The following is a 19,536-nucleotide window of genomic DNA, read 5'->3' as shown; positions in this document are numbered from 1 at the left end:
GAAAGATTCAACTATGGCAGGGGAGGAACACTGGTGTGGGGTGTTATTGATGGGCACATGGTTGGGAGGGAGTTCTCCAGGGTATGTATATAGGGTATATAAATATGTTCAGATATTCTTTGGGTATTTTCATAATAGTTACAGTTACAAATGACAACTGAGGGAGTGCTGAGTTCCTAGCCAGGGGAACTCTGTCACATTCCTCAATGGAACAGCAACAATCTCCCAAGTGCAAGGGCAAAGACCAATGAAGAAGATGGTCCAGTGATGAGCCCTTGATACTGATGACTATGTTTATGAGCCTGTGTGCCTAAAATTTCAACTGGGCCTAATGCTGCAGGGTGCCTAAGAGTTACCTCCAGCAAGCCTCCATGTTACTCAAATGTGGCCTCTCTCTAAGCCAAACTTAGTATGTAAATGCATTACCTTCCCCCCAGCACGGGACATGACTCCTGGATATGAGCCTCCCTGACACTGAGGGATTACTACCAATCACTAGTTGGTGATGCAACTAGAAAAAGACCTTGAATAAAAGGGGGATAATGGTAAAGACAAATGTGTTTATATGGCTAAGAGTCTTCAAAAAAGTCTGCAGGTCATCAGAGGGGTCTCACTTATGCACATCTCAGTAGGATCCAAGAGACAGCCAAAGTAGATACAACCCAGGTACTGGTGCTCCTGAGGGCTATGGAGACACACAGGTTCTATGGTCATGGCAGAAGGCTCTGGAGTTCAGTGCCTTGTCAGTGGGTCCTCTTTGGAATTTGTATTCCTGGGTGTGATGGAGTTGAACTCAGATGTGACCTTTCTACACATGCCCCTTCTGTCACTCTTACTGAATGTGCAGTTGACGCTGGGGTTGGTGTATACTCAGGAGACTTGAATCTCTGGACTGGCCATGTGCCAGCTAGGCCCTGAGCCTCATCAGGTTGCAATTCCTACTTTCCAATTTTTTGGACTTACCCAGGTCAGTTAGAGGGAGGTGAAGATAGTCAACCACCATACTAGGGACCTAAGAGTGCCTACAACTGCAAGCAGGAGAATCACATCCATCAACCATGTGGGATCTAAACCCCTCTCAATTTAGAGGTGGAGTGGACATCACCAGCCCAGGGCCCACAGGATGGAAGATAAAATATGGATTAGAGTTGACTTACTGGTATTCTACTATAGAACTATTGTGACTCTAGCAATTGAAGAAATGTGGAGACAGTGGCCACTGTAGTTGTAGGCAGGGAGAGGGAAGAAGAGATGAGATGTAGGGGCATTTTGGGGACTTGGAGTTGTCCTAAATGATATAGCAGGGACAGATGCTAGACGTTATATATCCTGCCATAACCCACTGAATGTACTGGGGAGAGTGTAAACTTCAATGTAAACTATAATCCATGCGGTGCAGCAGTGCCCCAAAATGTATTCACCAAATGCAATGAATGTGCCACTGTGATGAAAGAGGTTGTAGATATGGGAGGAGTGGGGTGGGGTGGGGTGTGGGGTATATGGGAATCTCTTATATTTTTTAATGTATGATCTATGTGTCTTTTTTTAAAAGGCAATTAAATTTTAAAAATTAAAAAAAAATAAAGAACACTTAGTACAAATCTTGTTCAAAATCTTTTTTAAAGATTTATTTTTGTTTATTCCCCCCTTCCATTCACCCCCCCTCCACATTCCCCCCATTTACTGTTCTCTGTGTACATTCTCTGTGTGTTCTTCTGTGTCTGCTTGTATTCTCATTGGGCAACTCCGGGAACAAATCCTGGGGCCTTCCAGAGTAGGAAAGAGGTAATTACTCTCTAGCGCCACCTCAGTACTTCATGTGGGCCAGCTTGCCACCTGGGCCAGAGTGCCCTACCAGGAGGCCCTGAGCATCAAACCCTGACCTCCTATATGGTAGATGGGAGACCAATTGGTTGAACCACATCTGTTTCCCACTCAAAATCTATTAAAAATTTGAACAAGCAAAAATGATACCAGATTCATTCTATGAAGCCAATATCAGCTGAACACCATAAACACAAAGAATAATCATCATTTATTTGAAAGTAAAAATAAGCTTTGACTAAGAAGTAAAAATAGGTTGGGACAAAAATAAACAAAGAAGAAAACAAACAGCAACAAAGAACAAAAACAAAAAAAATGAAAAAAAGAAAAAGAAAAAAAAAATAGGTTGGTTAATAGTTAAGCTTCTAAGGCCACAAGGACTCTAGGCAACTTTTAGCATGTCACCCTACTCTAACTTCTGTTCTCCGTACCAGCCCCTTGCTTCAAACCCTTCAGGACCCTTCCACTCCTCTTATAATAAAACCCAAATTACACAAGGCCCTACATGATCTGTCCTCTGCCTGCCTTGTAGGTTCACCTTATACCACACCCTGCCTGCCTCTCTGCAGTCTGGCCACATTGCCGCCATCTTCCAGTTCCTCAAATCATCCTGCTCCTTTGGGCACAGTGCCTTTGCACATGCTCTCCCCTTCTCCAAAAGCATCCTCCCTTCATCCCACAACCCCACTACCCCAAATTAATTCAGCAGAGACATTATTTCCTCTGGGAAGCCTTGCTTTCTTTAGTTATAGGTCAGGATCTTTAATTCACTCCCACAGCACTGGGTTCATTCATTCAGGTGATGAGTGGCATTTCTTTGTGTAATTATTTGACTTCAGGTTCCTTCAACTAGGGCATATGCTCTGTGAGAGCAGGGACTGCATTTGGTTTTACCTACCATTTTATCTCCTGCAACTAACATCACCTAGCACATACTAGGCATGCAATAATTACTTGGTAAATTATGGAAGGAACCAAGATTCACCAATATCAGAGGTAGAATCCTGGTCTGAGAACCAGAGGGTCAAACTTGTTTCAGTTGCACATTTTTCCTGAAACTCAGATGTTTTCATTTGCTAAAGGCTGCTGAAGCAATATACCTGAAATGGGTTGGCTTTTACATTAGGAATTTATTAACTTATAAGCTTACATATCTGAGACTATGAAAGTATCCAAATCAAGGCATCATCAGGAGATGCTTTCTCCTCTGAGCTGCATCTGTACGTGATCAGGCACATGGTGGCATGTGTTCACCTCTCTCTTCTCTTCTGAACTGTGTTGTTTCAGCTTCTGGCTCCTCTCAGTTTCTGTTGATTTCAGCTTCTGATTCCCGGGGCCTTCTCTCTCAGCTTCTGGGCATTTCTCTCCGTCTCTGTGATCTTGCCAATTCCAATTTATAAAGGACTCTGGTGAGAGGATTAAGACCCACCCTGGGTCACACAATCTAATCAAAGACCCTAACCAAAGTGATTTAGTCAAAAGACCCCACTACAATAGGTTCACAGGCACAAGAATGGATTAGCTCTCAGGACATGATCTCCTGGGGTCCACCCAGCTTCAAATTCTCACATCAGATATGGAGCTGAAATAAATCTGTGCAGGGCAATGTTCCACAGGTTTTCATTTTTTAAAAGATCTCCAAGATTTGATAACTGTACAGAAAACATCCCATGCAACTCCCTCTCCTCATGCCATTGTAGGTAGACCCAGAATTTTTACCTTGGTGGCACATGGATGGTCCTTGTATTACTGCTCTTCTTCTTTAAGAGAAAGAAGAGGGCTGGTACACACCACTGGGACAGGCTTTCACTGTCTCTCTAATGACATTGGGAGAAGGAGAGTGATGAAAAGATAAAGCTTTCCCATGCTTCTGTTTTCTAATTTCATTTTATCTCAGATCATACATCCAAAAACATGAGTATGGGACCTGATTCTAAGAAGGCTACAGGGGAAAAAAGACTACAAATTTAAAGATGAGCAACTTCTTTGTCTCCCATAGACAATGGGATCAGCAGCAAGAATGAAAAAAATGCTTGTTTTAAAAACAACAATGCAGAATTTTAATTTTTCATTGCAAAAGTCTTTACAAGGCCTTTGGTATACAATCTTGAAAAGACATTGGCTAAAAATAAATATAGTGGCTCTTTTGCCACCATTTTAAAACCAGTTTTACACAACGCTCTGCTGCCGTTGCTGCTGGGACTTGGTCTGAGTGCCAGCACGCCCCTGCCAACAACTGCAACACTGTGGAGAACATGAAGGAGTATAGTAACATAAGGGAATTTGCAGAGGGATTCGAAATCAAAGCCAGCAAGAATCAGTGAGATGATGTTATTGGAGACCTGAGCTGCAATACAAGCAAGAAAGACCTATTTGTCTCAATTTGGAGAGGTTGTAGACCACACAATTAAGACTAATCCAGTCATTGGAAGATCAAGAGGATTTGGATTTGTGCTTTTCAAAGATGCTGCTAGTGTTGATAAGGTTTTGAACTAAAAGAATACAAACTGGTTAGTAAATTGACAGGCCCCAAAAGGGAGAAGTCTTTAAAAGGGAAAGAAACCGCCCCCCCACCCACCCAAAAAGTTTTTGTGTGTAGATTGAGCCCAAATACTTCTGAAAACAATAAAAGAATATTTTGGAGTATTTAGAGGGATAAAAAATATTAAACTGCCCGTGATACAAAAACAATTGAAAGAAAAGGGTTTTGTTTCGTCACACATACAGATGAAGAGCCAGTAAAGAAATTATTAGAAAGCAGATATCATTGAATTGGTTCAGAAAATGTGAAATCAAAGTTGCACAACCCGAAGAGGTATGTAGGCAGCAACAGCAACAACAGAAAGGAGGAAGAGGGGCTACAGCTGGTGGATGAGGTAGTTCTAAGGGTCATAGATGTGGTAAGGGCCAAAACTGGAACCAAAGATTTAATAGCTATTATGATGAAGGATATGGAAATTACAATAGTGCCTATGGTGGTGATCAAACCATAGTGGCTATGGTGGATATGATTATACTGAGAATAACCATGGAAACTATGGATAGGGATATGCAGACAACAGTGGCCAACAGAGCACATATGGCAAGGCATCTCAAGGGGGTGGCAATCACCAAAACAATTACCCACCATTCTAAAGGATGACATTGGAGAAAGAGAAGGAACTGTTGATCTAAAATGATTACTTTGTAGAAGACTTCCCAGTGTACAAGACAGAACTGTGTCCAACTGTATACAGCTGCCAATTAGTTTTCTTTGTTTTTACTTTGTCCTTTGCTACCTGTGTTATGCCTTGGTGTGGATTTATGTTTATACAAATTTTATTTGTAAGATTTCATGATAAACCTCAAATAAATGCTTCCTTATGTGAAAAAAATAAACATAGCAAGTTTTTCTGGTTAAGTAAATAAAATGCATAGTTAAGTTTGCATGGAACATCTATTTAGGTAAAATGCATTTTAACAATTCCAGACTGTACCATTTATGCCCACATCTTAGCCCATATATCTAGTAATTTGCACATACAGCATTCATTTTCAAAGAGCTAGGGGGAAATAATCTAGCAGCTGAAAGCAGAAAAGACAAAACTGAATTCAAAGAGTTTTCCATGATGAATAGCTGGTGTGAATCTTTTACTTTAAATTAACTAAGGGGACATTAAAATGTTCCTAGCCATACAACAACAAAAATTTAGGTTGCCAAATATTTATGTTTTTTCTCTCTGAAGCCCAGAAATTTTATGCAAAGTTTTAATTTGAATTTCAGCCAAATTCTTAAAAAACATTTTGCTTTAAAAAAAAAAAAAATCATCAATCTGCTCCTCCAATCTGTAGGGGAATAAAATTTAAAGACTCCTCTCAACTTTCATCTCTATTGTCAATGATCACTGAATCCTATTTGAAATTTTTTCACCTAATTCATCAAATTGGATTGCAGATGTATATGATATATATTTAGTTGCTTTCTTTCACTAGACCATACGTTTTGAGGGTGGGGACTCCTTTATTCATGAGTATATCCCACTTTTTAAAGCCAAGCACACAGTAGGCTGGCATTTACCTTTTTGTTTAGTCAATTCACATGCAAATTGCTTATGTGGAGAAAAAAATCATATGAAGTAGGGAAAATGTTTCCTATGTCTTCTGGAGAGAAACTTTACCAACTATTTACTATTCAGGACATAGTATTCATTTGTGTAAATATAGCCAAATGCCTAAAATTAACATCTTCCCTTGTAGTTCTGGGGATTTAAAAATGAACCCTCCTAAAATAAAGATGAGGGAAGAAGTACTTCTGATTTCCCTGACTGTCAGAGGCAACCAGGCTAATAATACCTGGCAACTCCCAGAGAATCATTTGGGCACCATTCAAAATTCACTTTGCAAACAAAAGATTGTTCTAGCTGCTGAAAATTAACTCTACCAAACATGTTTTAAGTAGATTAGTATAGTGTAATACTACCTGTCCTCAGTTGGGTGCTACATACATAGGAGGTGACTGCAACACTATAGTCTCTAATAGTACAACTCACTAATTTATTCCATCTGAGACCAGGCTCCAGTCTCAGTAAATGAAAAGTTATAGATAAGATTTTAAATGAATATTTTATTTCTCCCAAGAAGGTATGGAAGCTCTACCCCGTCCTCCTCCAAGATATACTTCCAAAAAGAAGCTCTTCCAATTCTTCTTTGATACCAAAGACATTATAATAACAAAAGTATTTATACACATTATGCTAGAATCAATAAAACAGCATCCTAAACATATCAAGCAACCAGTTTGGTGGACCCTCACATCAAGGGGCAGAAAAATCCATCAACATCTCCACCTGAAAAAGGAGAGTATAGGATGCTGTCAAGAGTTTCCGGAGGAATTGGTGGTCATATGTAATGAATATTGGCCTCATATACCCAATTGGTAACACACCCAATTTCGACAAGGTCTCAGGGATGGATATCTGGACAGAAGAACTGAAACCAAACCACTCCTTCTAGGCTTTGAAATGGTAGATCTCAGTGTGAAGATTAAGGCAGTTTTGGGTTCTATCCACATCTCTTGCAAATGTTGGATGCTTTACCAAGCTAAAAGTAGGAAAGCAGTGGGATAGGGGTACCCAAAGCAGAACCAATGTGAATGGCTGCATATTCACAATCCCCTTTCTCCTATAAACATCCATAGAGCATGGCTTTCAGATACAGCATTTATGTAGTGCCATGATGTAATGGACCTCCTTTTGAAGCCCTGGTCGCAGAGGTCTTAGAGGATTAAATGGGTATTTACTGACTCAGTACCTTCAATACCTCTACAGAACTTGGTTTCTTGAATGAAAGTATTCTACATCTTCACAGAACAGACACTGGAAAGTCTCTCTCTTCAGGGGGAGGTCATGGCACACTGAGGAATTGAAGTTTCATGGAAAAGTCTTGATCTATCATGTACAATTGCTCACCCAGCTCAAGTCCATGTGTGGGAACAAGGGAACAATAGGACATGCCTATACATTTCAACTAGGAAGTACACTATGAGAGTAGTGTTTTCACCTTTTTCTTTTGGTCCCTTGTCCCTCAATGCTTGACCTAGATTCAAGGGTATCTGAAGGCAGATGGAACTGCAAATTGTAAATGCAGAGATCCATTTCCCAATGTGTTTATTCCAGTAGGTCCACAGAGCTCAACTGAATGTAGTTTCCAGGGACTTGTAGGATATCCAGCATAACCAGCCACATTCCAATGTTCCCCTAGAACTGTTGTGAAAGAGTGGCTCATCATTCAAAAATACTCTGGCACTGGGCAAACAGTAGATTATAAAATAAGATGCCTTCTCTTGTAGCTCTTAGGTCCTACAAACTTGAGGAAGTTGACTCCCCCAATTCCCCAGCTGGATTAAAAACAACAAAAAATAGCAAAGAAAAATCAATCAGCACTGCCAGTAGGAAAGGGTCTGAACTCAAACAACACACTTTGAGAAATACTATAAAAAAAACAGAATAATTTGGGGAAAAAATGAAGAAAATGCCAGGAATCAATATGCTATAGACTCCTGGAAAACAGTATAGTGGAACTAAAGAAGGCAGACAAAAAAATCTGGGAAAAAAGGCTATTAACCTAGATTGGTGTGAAGAGCCTGAGTGTGTGGGCAGTCTGTGAAAAACACAAAGAATTAAAACCCAAACCCCCTTCCCTATAGCCAGTAGACAGAGCCTTGGCCTAAGCTGAAAGAAACACAAAGATTCTCCTCTTTAATAATTTCTGCCAGCAGAAGAAAGGCAGAGAGGATGTGAGGAAAATGTTTTGATGACAATGATCTTAGCAACACATAAAAGCTTGGCCAGATGGAAAGGGATAAAAAACAGAGAAAGCCAAAACTTGAGGCCACAGAGGACTGTGCATTAGATCAGAAATGAGTGTCCCTCTGTGGGAAAACATAGAACCCAATATATGGAAAGGTTCTTTGTACAGGTCTGAAATGTAATTTCAGGTTAAAAAAACAGTCATGGTTCAGTCTCCTGGTCCTGAACTTTCTTCCCTATCCTTTCTTCCATCCTTATCCAGGTCGCTGGGACAAAACAAAGAATAAGCATGCATAAACACCAAGCCCTAAGCTCAGGTTCTGAGGGGAGGGCAGTCCCTGGTAAACAGAGAGGGGACTCAAGAAAATCCACCTGCCCTATTTAGAAGTCAATAGCAGGCCCAAGGAAAACCACCTATGGTCAAAAATGAGTAAGCAGGAAAAGTGGGGCCAATGCAAAAATCTACAGAATAAATGGGAGCAGAGAAGAAGACAAAAGAAAATGAAAGAAAGAAAAAAAATCAATAAAGGCAATAAGAGGACAGAGGAAAAGGTAAAGATAGAGGATTTCAGTGGGTGCTAGAGGAATAACTTATGCTGGAGGAATAACTCCTCCTTCTGACAATGTAAATTGGGTTGCTTATCTTGCCACTGCAGAATTTTCTAACAACTTTTCCATTCTACTTCCTTAGTGGTCAGCCATTGCCCAGAGATACAATGGGTAATATAGGATGACCTCCAGATCACCCTCTGATGTCGGGGGTGATTAAAATACGTTGACCAGCAAAGAGTTTTAAAGGAGAGCTGATGTAGAGTAAACAACATGCATCATTCTCAAAAGTTAACAATAGAAAGACTCCTAGCTACATTCTTTTAATGTGAATTGTCAACCTCAGTATTTTCAGATTTTAACTGGCCATCCTTCAGGCATCATGACCCCACATTGCTTCTTGTCTGGTCCATCCTGCTGAGACATTACTCTCAGCTTAATTTCCTACAAACCAGTCCTTATAACCCAATCCGATCGCATTTGCTTACAAAGCAGGTGGAAGTACAGCTTTGGACATAAAGACTGCCAATTCTGGAATTAATCCTAAACCCCCTCCTTTTGTACAACTCTATTCTTACATTCCTTCATTTTCTCAACTTCGTTTACCTTTGCATCTTAGCTTTAGATGCTTAACCATGGTCTCCTCTGTTTGAAAACCCATTTTGGACCTGCTTTTCTTACCTGACATTGGCATTTCTTTTGGAAGACACATTTTTGGTATTTTCTGTTTGTTCCAAGCATTCTCAACCCCCATGCTAGCTACAGGAAGCCTGTTCCTTTGGACCAACTCAGTCTGGCAATCCTTTCAACAAATTCAGAAAAGATAGCAGTATCACAGATTCTAATTTGGAAATAATGCATTTTTATGTTAATTAATCACTTAAACACATAAATAATGTAATTTGGAGAACATACCCTCAATATATAGTCTCATACTTATTGTATAGGTTGAGAATTAATGGCTACCCCCTGCCCTTAATCACTAAAGCATGTTCACCCTTTATCAATAGGCTGATTTTTTTATATTCAACTGGAACATGGACACAATTGCTACCATATTAATATTATTTTTAAAGATGTGAACATGTATCTTAAAAAAAAAACCTCTACATCAGGGATTCAGAAAACTCTGCCAAATCTGTCCCTTATTTTTGTGAATGAAGCTTTATTGGAAAACAACTATGCCCATTCTTTTACATATGGTCTATGGATGCTTTCCTGCTACAACAGCAAAGTTGAGTAGTTGCAACAAAGACCTAAAATATGTGTAATCTGGCCCCTTATAGAAAAAAGTTTGTCAACACTGCCGTAGACGGAAATTGAGTCTTATATGAAGCAATGAGTTATTATTCACATTACAAAAGGCTCATTCTTCTCCCCTTCAAAATGGTTCAGCATTGAATTCTTTAAATAATGAATTTTCTTATAGCATTACGAATATATTTTGACTTATAAAAATCAAGCAATACCCACATTTTTAGTTGCACACATAATCATTAATAGGAAAAATAAAATAAAACTGCTAGTCTACTTCACTGGATATCCTGTGTACAGAATTCTCAGATGTCATAAAGCTTTTTGTATTCCCCACATGAAAAAAATTCCGTGTTTACAAGAGGAGGATGACAATATTCTTACAAGAGAAGGGTCCAGAAAAGTTCACAAAATTTTAACCCAATTAATTTTCATAGTATGTGTTCTACTTAATTTTATCTATCAACTTAGACTATGGTGCCAATTATTTGGTCAAATACTAGTCTAGGTGTTGCTGTGAATGTATTAACCACATCTAAAATCAGTTAGCTTTAAATATAGGAGATTATCCTTAATATCATCGAAGGGCCTCATTCAATCAGTTGAAGGTCTTAAGAGCAAAAACTGAGATTTACCAAGAAGAAATTCTGCCTGAGTTTCCAGCCTTCCACCTGCCTATAAATTTGGACTCCAGGACATCAACTCCTGATTTTCCAGACTTCTGACCTGTCTACAGATTCTGTGTGTGTGTGTTAATTTTAAAAACAATGTATTGAAGTATATCATTCATATATGAACATACATAAACAATAAGTGTATAGTAAAAGTTGTGAACTTTCAATACAATCATGCATCCTCTACATTCATATATATCACACTACCACAAATACCTTGCATTGTTGTGAAACATGTGTAACCAGTTATGAAAGAGCATCATCAAAGTATTACTACTAACTATAGTCCATACCTTACATTTGGTGGATTTTCCCACAACCCATACTTTAATATTTTTGTTCTTAAACCATATAATTCCATAAACCATATACTTTACCTAAAGTGTACCATCAATGACATTTGGTATGATCACAGAGTTGGGTATTCATCACTTAAATCAATGTTAGAGCATTTTCATTGCTCAAAAAAAACAAACAAAAAAACAAAAAAAAAACCAAGCCACTATCATACCTATATGTTAACACTACTAATTACTAATCCTGTGATTTGCTTTCACCATTTTTATTCATTTACAAACAACTTTTTACCAATTCTGCACAGATTAAACCTCACCTTTCCATTCTCTAGCCACATTCTATTCCCTGGTGACTTATATTCTAGCTTTTACTCCATGAGTGTGCTCTTTATATTTAGCTTTTACGAGTGAAATCATGCAATATTTGTCCTTTTGTGTCTGGCTTGTTCCAGGCAAACCTGATGGATGTCCTCCAGATTCATCCATGTTGTTAGACACTTCACAATTTCATTTCTTCTTACAACTAAATAATATTCCATCATGTGGATATACCACAGTTTATTTATCCATTCGTCAATGGACAACTTGGGTTGTTTTCATCTTTTAGAAATTGTGAATAATGTCACTATGAACATTGGTGTACAGAAGTCTGTTTGAGTCACTGCTCTTATTACTTCTGGGTATATATGTAGTAGTGGTATTGCCAGGTCACATGGTACATCTATATCTAACTTTCTTAACCACCAAACAGACTTCCACAGTGGCTGTACCATTGTACATGCCTACCAACAGTGAATAAGTTTTCCAATCTCTTTATATCCTCTTCAACACTTGCAGTTTTGTTTGCTAGTTTTTAATAGTGGCCATTCAACTAGGTGTGAAATTATATTTCATTATAGGTTTGATTTGCACTTCCCTAATAGCCAGTGATGTTGAACATTTTTTCGTGTCTTTTTTCACCGTTTGATTTCTTCTTTAGAAAAATGTCTTTTCAGATCTTTTGCCTATTTTTTAAAAAAGATTTATTTATTTATTATTTTTGTTGTTGACACTTTAATTTGCTGTGGAAACTTTGTTACAATTGATTAAATATATTAATATTGAGCTAATTATAGTCCATACTTTACATTAAGCATATTTCTTACATTTTTTACATGTACTTTTAAAAATTATGAATAAAATATATTTGGAATATACTCCTTGTCTTTTAATTTATGGAGGATTTTCTTTATAATTTTTTTTGTCTTTATTCATTTTTTTAATAAAAAAATTTAAAAAAGATTTATTTTATTGTTTCTCTCCCCTTTCCCCACCCCTGCCATTGTCTGCTCTCTATGTCCTTTCACTGTGTATTCTTCTGCATCTGCTTGCATTGTTAGGCAGCACTGGGAAACTGCCCCTCTTTTTTGTTGCATCATCTTGCCATGTCAGCTCTCCATGTCTGCAGTGCCTCTCCTGGGCAGGCTGCACTTTTTTTTACACAGGCGGTTCTCCTTCCAGCGTGCACTCCTTGTGCATGCGTCACCCCTATGCGGGGGCGCCCCTGCGTGGCAAAGCACTCCTTGCACGCAGCAGCACTGTGCATAGGCCAGCTTACTACATACGTCAGGAGGCCCTGGGAATTGAACCCTGGACCTTCCACATGGTAGGCGGATGCTCTATCAGTTGAACCACATCTGCTTCCCCCATTTTTTAAATTAAGCCATTTGTGTTTTTATTATTGAGTTGTAGGATCTCTTTATATATCATGGATATTAGACTCCTGTCAGATGTGTGATTTCGAACTACATTCTCCCATTGCTTAGGCTGCCCTTTTACCCTCTTCACAAAGTCCTTTGAGATACAGAAGGGCTTGATTTTGAGGAGGTCCCATTTATCTATTTTTTTCTTTTGTTTCTTGTGCTTTGGGTATAAGGTTTAAGAGACCCTCACTTACTACAGGGTCTTGTACATGTTTCCCTACATTGTCTTCTAGGAGTTTTATGGTCATGGCTTTTAAGTTTAAGTCTTTAATACATTTTGAGGAGATTCTTGTATAGGAAATGAGATCAAGTCCTCTTTCAAGTCTGGTTATGGATATTCAGTTCTCCCAGCACCAATTGTTGAAGAGACTGTTTTGTTCCAGTAACATGGACTTCGTAGGCTTATCAAAAATCAGTTGACCATAGAGGTGAGGGTCTATTTATGAACACTCAGTTTGATTCCATTGATCAATGTGTCTGTCTTCATGCCAATAACATGCTATTTTGACCACTGTAGCTTTATAATATACTTCAAGGTCAGGAAACATGAGTCCTCTGACTTCCCTATTTTTTTTAAAGGAGGTTTTGACTATTCTGGAAATTTTTCCCTTCCAACTAAACGCGGTAATTGACTTTTCTATTTCTGTAAAGTAGGCTGTTGGAATTTCGATTGGTATTGCATTGAGTCTATAAGTCAATTTGGGTAGAGTTGACATCTTCATGATGCTAAGTCTTCCAGTACTTGGACATGGAATGTCCTTCCATTTGTTTAGGTCTTCACTGAATTCTTTTAGCAGTGTTTTATAGTTTTCTGAATACAAATCCTTTACATTCCTGGTTAAATTAATTCCTAGATATTTGAGTCTTTTCATTGTTATTGTGAATGGAATGTTTTTCTTGCTTTCCTCCTCATTTTTCTCACTACTAGTACATAGAAACACTACAGATTTTTGAATGCTGATCTTGTATCCTGCCACTTGTTGAACTCATTTATTAGCTCAGTAGGTTTGCCCTTAACATTTCAGAATTTTTAAAATATAGGATCATGTAATCAGCAAATAGCAAGAATTTTACTTCCTCTTTTCTTATTTGGGTGCCCTTTTACTTTTCTTCTCTAATTGCTTTAGCTAGAACTTCTAGCACAATACTGATTTAACAGTGGTGAAAGTGGATATTCCTGTCTTGTTCCAAATCTTAAAGGGAAAGCTTTCAACCTTTCCACATTGAGTACAGTGTTGGCTGTGGTTTTTTCATATATGTTCTTTTTCATAATGAGGAATTTTCCTAACTTTTTAATAAAAAAAGTGTTTTTATCAAGAAAGAATGATGGATTTTGTCAAATGCCTTTCCTACATCAATCAAGGTGATCATGTGGTTTGTTTCCTTCAATTTGTTAATGTGGTGTATTATATTAATTGATTTTCTTCTGTTGAACCACCCTTGGTCATGATGTATAATTCTTTTGATTTACTGTAAGATTCTATTTGAAGTATTTCATTGAGAATTTTTGTATCTATGTTCATTCAAGAGATTGGTCTATAATTTCTTTTTTTGTAGTGTCTTTATCTGACTTTGGTATTAGGGTGATGTTATCTTCATAAAATGCATTGGATAATTTCCCCTCCACTTCAAATTTTTTTGAAGAGTTTAAACAGGATTGGTGTTAACTATTCTTTAAATGCTTGGTAGAATTCACCTGTGAAGCCATCTACTCCTGGACTTTTCTTTGCTGGGAAATTTTTTTTTTTTAAGATTTATTTTTAATTTGTTTCTCCCCCTTCCCTGCCCCCCCCCCCCGCCCCAGTTGTCTGTTCTCTGTGTCCATTTGCTGCATGCTCTTCTTTTGTCTGCTTCTGTTGTTGTTAGCGGCACGAGAATCTGTGTTTCTTTTTGTTGTGTCATCTTGCTGTGTCAGCTCTCCATGTATGCAGCACCATTCTTGGGCAGGCTGAACTTTCTTTCATGCTGGGTGGCTCTCCTTATGGGGTGCTCTCCTTGCACATGAAGCTCCCCTACACAGGAGACACCCCTGCATGGCACAGCACTCCTTGCACACATCAGCACTGCGCATGGGCCAGCTCCACACAGGTTGAGGAGGCCCGGGGTTTGAACCATGGACCTCCCATGTGGTAGACAGATGCCCTACCCACTGGACCAAGCCCGCTTCCCTGCTGGGAGATTTTTGGTGACTGATTCAATCTCTTTAAATGTGATTGGTTTGATGAGTTCTTGAATTTCCTGTAGAGTCAATGTAGGTTGTGCATTTCTAGGAATTTTCTCTATTTCATCTAGGTTCACTAGTTTGTTGGCATACATTTTCTCATAATATCCTCTTATGATCCTTTTTATTTCTGTGGGGTCAGTCATAATGTTCCCCCTTTCATTCCTGATTTTATTTGTATGTTTTCTCTTTTTTCTTTGTTAGTCTTGCTAAGGGTTTGTTGATTTTCTCAAAGAACTAGCTTTTGATTTTGTTGATTTTCTCTATCTTTTTTTTGTTCCCAGTTTCATTTATTTCTGATCTAATCTTTGTTATTTCTTCCTTTCCACTTGCTTTGGGATGGTTTGCTGTTGTTTTTCTAGTTTCTTCAGGTGTTCAGTTAGAGCTTTGATTTTAGCTCTTTCTCCTTTTTTAATATAGGCATTTAGGGTTATGAATTTCTCTCTCAGAATTGCCTTCACTGTATTCCATAAGTTTTGATAAGTTGTGTTATCATTTTCATTCATCTTGAGATATCTACTAATTTCTCTTGCAATATTTTCTTTAAACTTCTGATTGTTTAGGAGTGCATGGTTTAGCCTTCATATATTGGCAAATTTCCCCCTTATTATTTTTTTAATTATTATTTATATTATTATTTTATTAAATTATTTATTATTAATTTCCAGCTTCATTTCCTTATGATCTGAAGGGGTGTTTTGTATAATTTCCATCTTCTTAAATTTATTGAGAGCTGTGTTGTGGCCTAAATGTGGTCTATCCTGGAGAATGATCCATGAGCACTTGAGAAGAACATAAAACCTGCTGATTTGGGGTGCCTTGCTCCATATATGTCTGTCAGATCTAGCATGTTTATTATCTTATTCAAGTTCTCTGTTTCCTTGTTGATCTTCTATCTAGTATTCTATTGACATAAGTGGTGTGTTGAAGTCTCCAACTATTATTGTAAGGACATCTATTCTCCTTTCAGTTTTGCCAGAGTTTGCCTCATGTGTTTTGGGACACCCTGGTTAGGTGCATAGATATTTATGATTATTACTCCTTCCTGGTGGATTGTTCCTTTTATTAATATGTAATGACCTTCTGCATCTCTTATCACTTTTTTGCATTTACAGACTGTTTGTCTGACACCTGTATAGCTACTCCTGCTCTTTTTTTGGTTACTATTTGCATGAAATACCTTTTTCTGACCTTTCATTTTCAATCTATTTGCATCCTTGGGTGTAAGGTGAATCTCCTGCAGACAGCATATGGATGGCTCATGTTTTCTTATCCATTCTGTCAGCCTATGTCTTTTCTTTTAGCAAATCAATTTTATTGATACATATTAATAAAACATACAATTCAGCCAATGGTATTTGGTATAATTACACAGTTCTGCATTCATCACTTCAATCATTATTAGAGCATTTTCATTATTTCAATAATAATAATAACCAAAAAACAGACAAACAAGAAAATTCCACACCTAGCCTATATCTTTTGATTGGGGAGTTTAAACCATTAGCATTCAATGTTGTTACTATAAAAGCATTACTTACTTCAACCATTTTATCCTTTGGCTTTCATATAACGTATCTATTTTTTTCCATCCTTTTACTATTTCTGACAGTCTTCACTTCTACTCTCCTCTGAACATCTGTCTCTTCTCTCCCTTTAGTGTTTCCTGCAGAGCTGAATTCTTGTTTACAAATGCTGAGCTTCTGTTTATCTGGATTATTTTAAACTCACTGTCATATTTGAAGGACAGTTTTGCTGGATAAGAAATTATTAGCTGGCAGTTTTTCTCTTTCAGTACTGTAATTATATCATACCATTGCCTTTCACCTCCATGGTTTCTGAAGAGAAATCTGCACTAAGTCTATGGGACATATCTTTTTCCAGAATTTTCTGTTTATCTTTGGCATTTGGTATTCTGCATATTATGTGTCTTGGGGCAGGTCTATTTGGATTTATTCTGTTTGGAGTATGCTGTGGTTCCTGGACATGTATATTCACATCTTTCATTAGAATTGGGAAATTTTTAGCCATTATTTCCTCAAATACACTCTTCTGTTTCCTTTCTCTTTCTTCTCCTTCTGAAATTCCCATTACACATATGTTGGTGCACTTTGAGCTACTACTCAACTCTTTGAGACCTCTTTTCCCACTTTGATTCTTTTCTTTCCCTCATTTTTTTTTTTCAATTTCAGGTGTTCTGTCCTCTATGTCACTGATTCTTTTATACAAAATTTCAAATCTGCTGTTGTGTGTCTCTACTGTATTTTTAATTGTACTTACTGTATCTTTCATTCCCATAAACTCTTACTTTTCTGTCAACTTTTTCTTTTTGCTCACTCAGTGACTTCTTAATGTCTTTTATTCCTTTAGCCATGTGTCCCTCAACTCCGTGATTTGATTTAGGAGATTTTTATGAACCTTACTGATTAGTTGTTTCAAGTCCTGTATCTCATCTGGAGCTTAGATTTGTTTCTTTGCCTGAGTCATATATTTCCTTTTTTTTAAGTATAGCTTGTAATTTTTTTGCTAACATCTAGGAATCTGATACTGAAGCTGAATTTATTCTGATGTTCAGTTTATCTCTCTAGCCTAGAGATTTATTGTTAAGTAGCTGTGTGCTACCACTGTTCTTTGACATTGTTTGACTTGTTCTAGATAATTAGGATTGCCCCTTTTAAATGCTCAAACCAGGGCTAAAGACAAAGTAATGGGGTGCAGGCCAGTTTCCAAGGGCCTTGGAGTGGGGGACCATAAAGGCACCTGATTGCCTTTTATTTATTTATTATTTTTTTCCTTTTTTGTGCACTTTTCTGTTCTGCCAGCAAATGGTGCTCTATGGCAGATTCTCACCTCAAACCTCAGGTGCTGGGGGAGGAATGCATTCCATGTAATTCCTCAGTGGGTGGTACAGAAGCAACGTGGTCAGGGCTGGCCAAGTCTCACAAACAAACTTTCTCAGAAGTTATTTTCCTCCCTTAGCCAACCCCACCTTCCTTCTCTCTGCCTCATCAGCAAACAGCCCAGGGCTGTAGGGAGGGTATTTGAGAAAGCAAATTATCTTTAGCTCTCTGCCTATTCTCAGTTCAAACAAGGTCTTGACTCCATCTGGTCTGAAATTATGCAACCCTATGCAATGCAGGTTCTTGCTGAGTTCTGGGAGATGTTGGCTGTCCAAAGATAAGCTGGGAAATTCTCTCTCAATGCTGGAATCACTTCCACAACTGATTGGGTTAAGCATCATTCATTGCTGATGGCAATCTCCCTGATTGATGTAATTATAACCAGCTATCTATGATTTACCACTGCAGTAAAGTCAATGATGACTAAAGTCCATAAATGCCCTTGTATTACAGTTAGTCCAGTGCTTGCTTGACCAAACAAGTGGGCACAATTACCTGGCCGAATTGATACGATAGCCTAACCATCACAGGAGTGTTGGCAACCTTTCATGGATTTGGTTGCCTGCCTGCAGAACTTGGACTTGTGCACCCCCACAGCTGCGTGAGAGACTCTTATATAATTACATACTCTTGACAGATACCTCTTGCTGATTCTGTGTCCCTAGAGAACCCAGACTAGTACAACTCCCTTTCTCTAAATCCTTCCCACTTACTCATAATTTACTCTAATCCAGTTTTTATCTGCTCTGACTTTCTGAAACTGCTCTATGCAAGGTAAACAAACAAAAACCTTCTTTTCATTAAAATTTTGACATCTTTATCTTTCCTGATATTGTACAGCACACTCTTTCTCTAGCACAAAATTTTATTGGATTCCTTTCTGCTTCCCTGGTAATTCCTTCTCAGTTGCCTTTGAAGCAACTCTCCTACCCATCCCTTAAATACTGATGATTTTTAGGGCTCTTGCCTTTGATCTCTTCTCTTTTCCCTTTGCATACATTCTTTGGACTATCTCATCCACTCCCATGGCTTCAGTCACCATAGATAAACTGACAATTCCAAATCTCTATTACATATCATTCTCCTGAACATAAGATTTGTCAACTAGGATGCTTCACAGGCACCTCAAATTCATCCAAAACCACATTTACCCATAGCTTCCTCTCTGCATGTATTCTCTCACTAATCAAGAAATTTGGAAGTCACACTTGATTTTCTTTATTCATTTCCCCATATTCAAACTATCTCCAAGTTCAGTCTGTTCTATCCCTTAAATGTCTTTCCAATCTGTGTACTTCTCTTTATCTCTATTGCCAATTCCATCAGGCCACCAGCCTCTCCTTTTTGAATGGAAAAAGTTTTAAACCTTATATGTTTCCTTAGCCTAATTTGACTAACAAAATGAAAAATAAGTAATTAAGTCTATTTCAGGATAACAATGAAGTTTTTTAAGTAGCTTAAATTTTTCTTACCTGTTCTGCACTTACTTGCTATAGAAATCAGCCATTTTATCAACTTTCGAGTCTTTAACATTCAAGAAATGCTTATTAGCCAGGGATATTTTACAAATCTATTAAAGAAAAAAATGGTATCTCAATTGTACTAATGTGAATTGCTAATGCTTCATTAATGATGCTTAAATGGCATTGATCAGTAAGTGAATAAAAGTGCAAGAAATTTTTTATCTCAAAATTCATTACTGTTTTAAGTAATGTGTTTGTTTTTGGTGACTAATTGTATACTTAGTATCATACAAAGACTATTTCTATGGTGCAAAAAGCTGTTTTAC

The 19,536-nt window shown here is 37.8% G+C and overlaps 1 pseudogene; it reads left to right on the top strand.

Moving 5' to 3' along the window:
• The window catches only part of LOC101434884 (heterogeneous nuclear ribonucleoprotein D-like pseudogene), a 33,848-nt pseudogene extending 28,889 nt beyond the window's left edge, over positions 1 to 4,959 (top strand).
• The last annotated feature ends 14,577 nt before the right edge of the window (positions 4,960 to 19,536 follow it).

This window comes from Dasypus novemcinctus, chromosome 5, assembly GCF_030445035.2.
Source record: "Dasypus novemcinctus isolate mDasNov1 chromosome 5, mDasNov1.1.hap2, whole genome shotgun sequence".
Lineage (NCBI taxonomy): Eukaryota > Metazoa > Chordata > Mammalia > Cingulata > Dasypodidae > Dasypus > Dasypus novemcinctus.
Note: the sequence above shows the minus strand (reverse complement) of the source record. Positions and strands in the feature narration are given on the sequence as shown.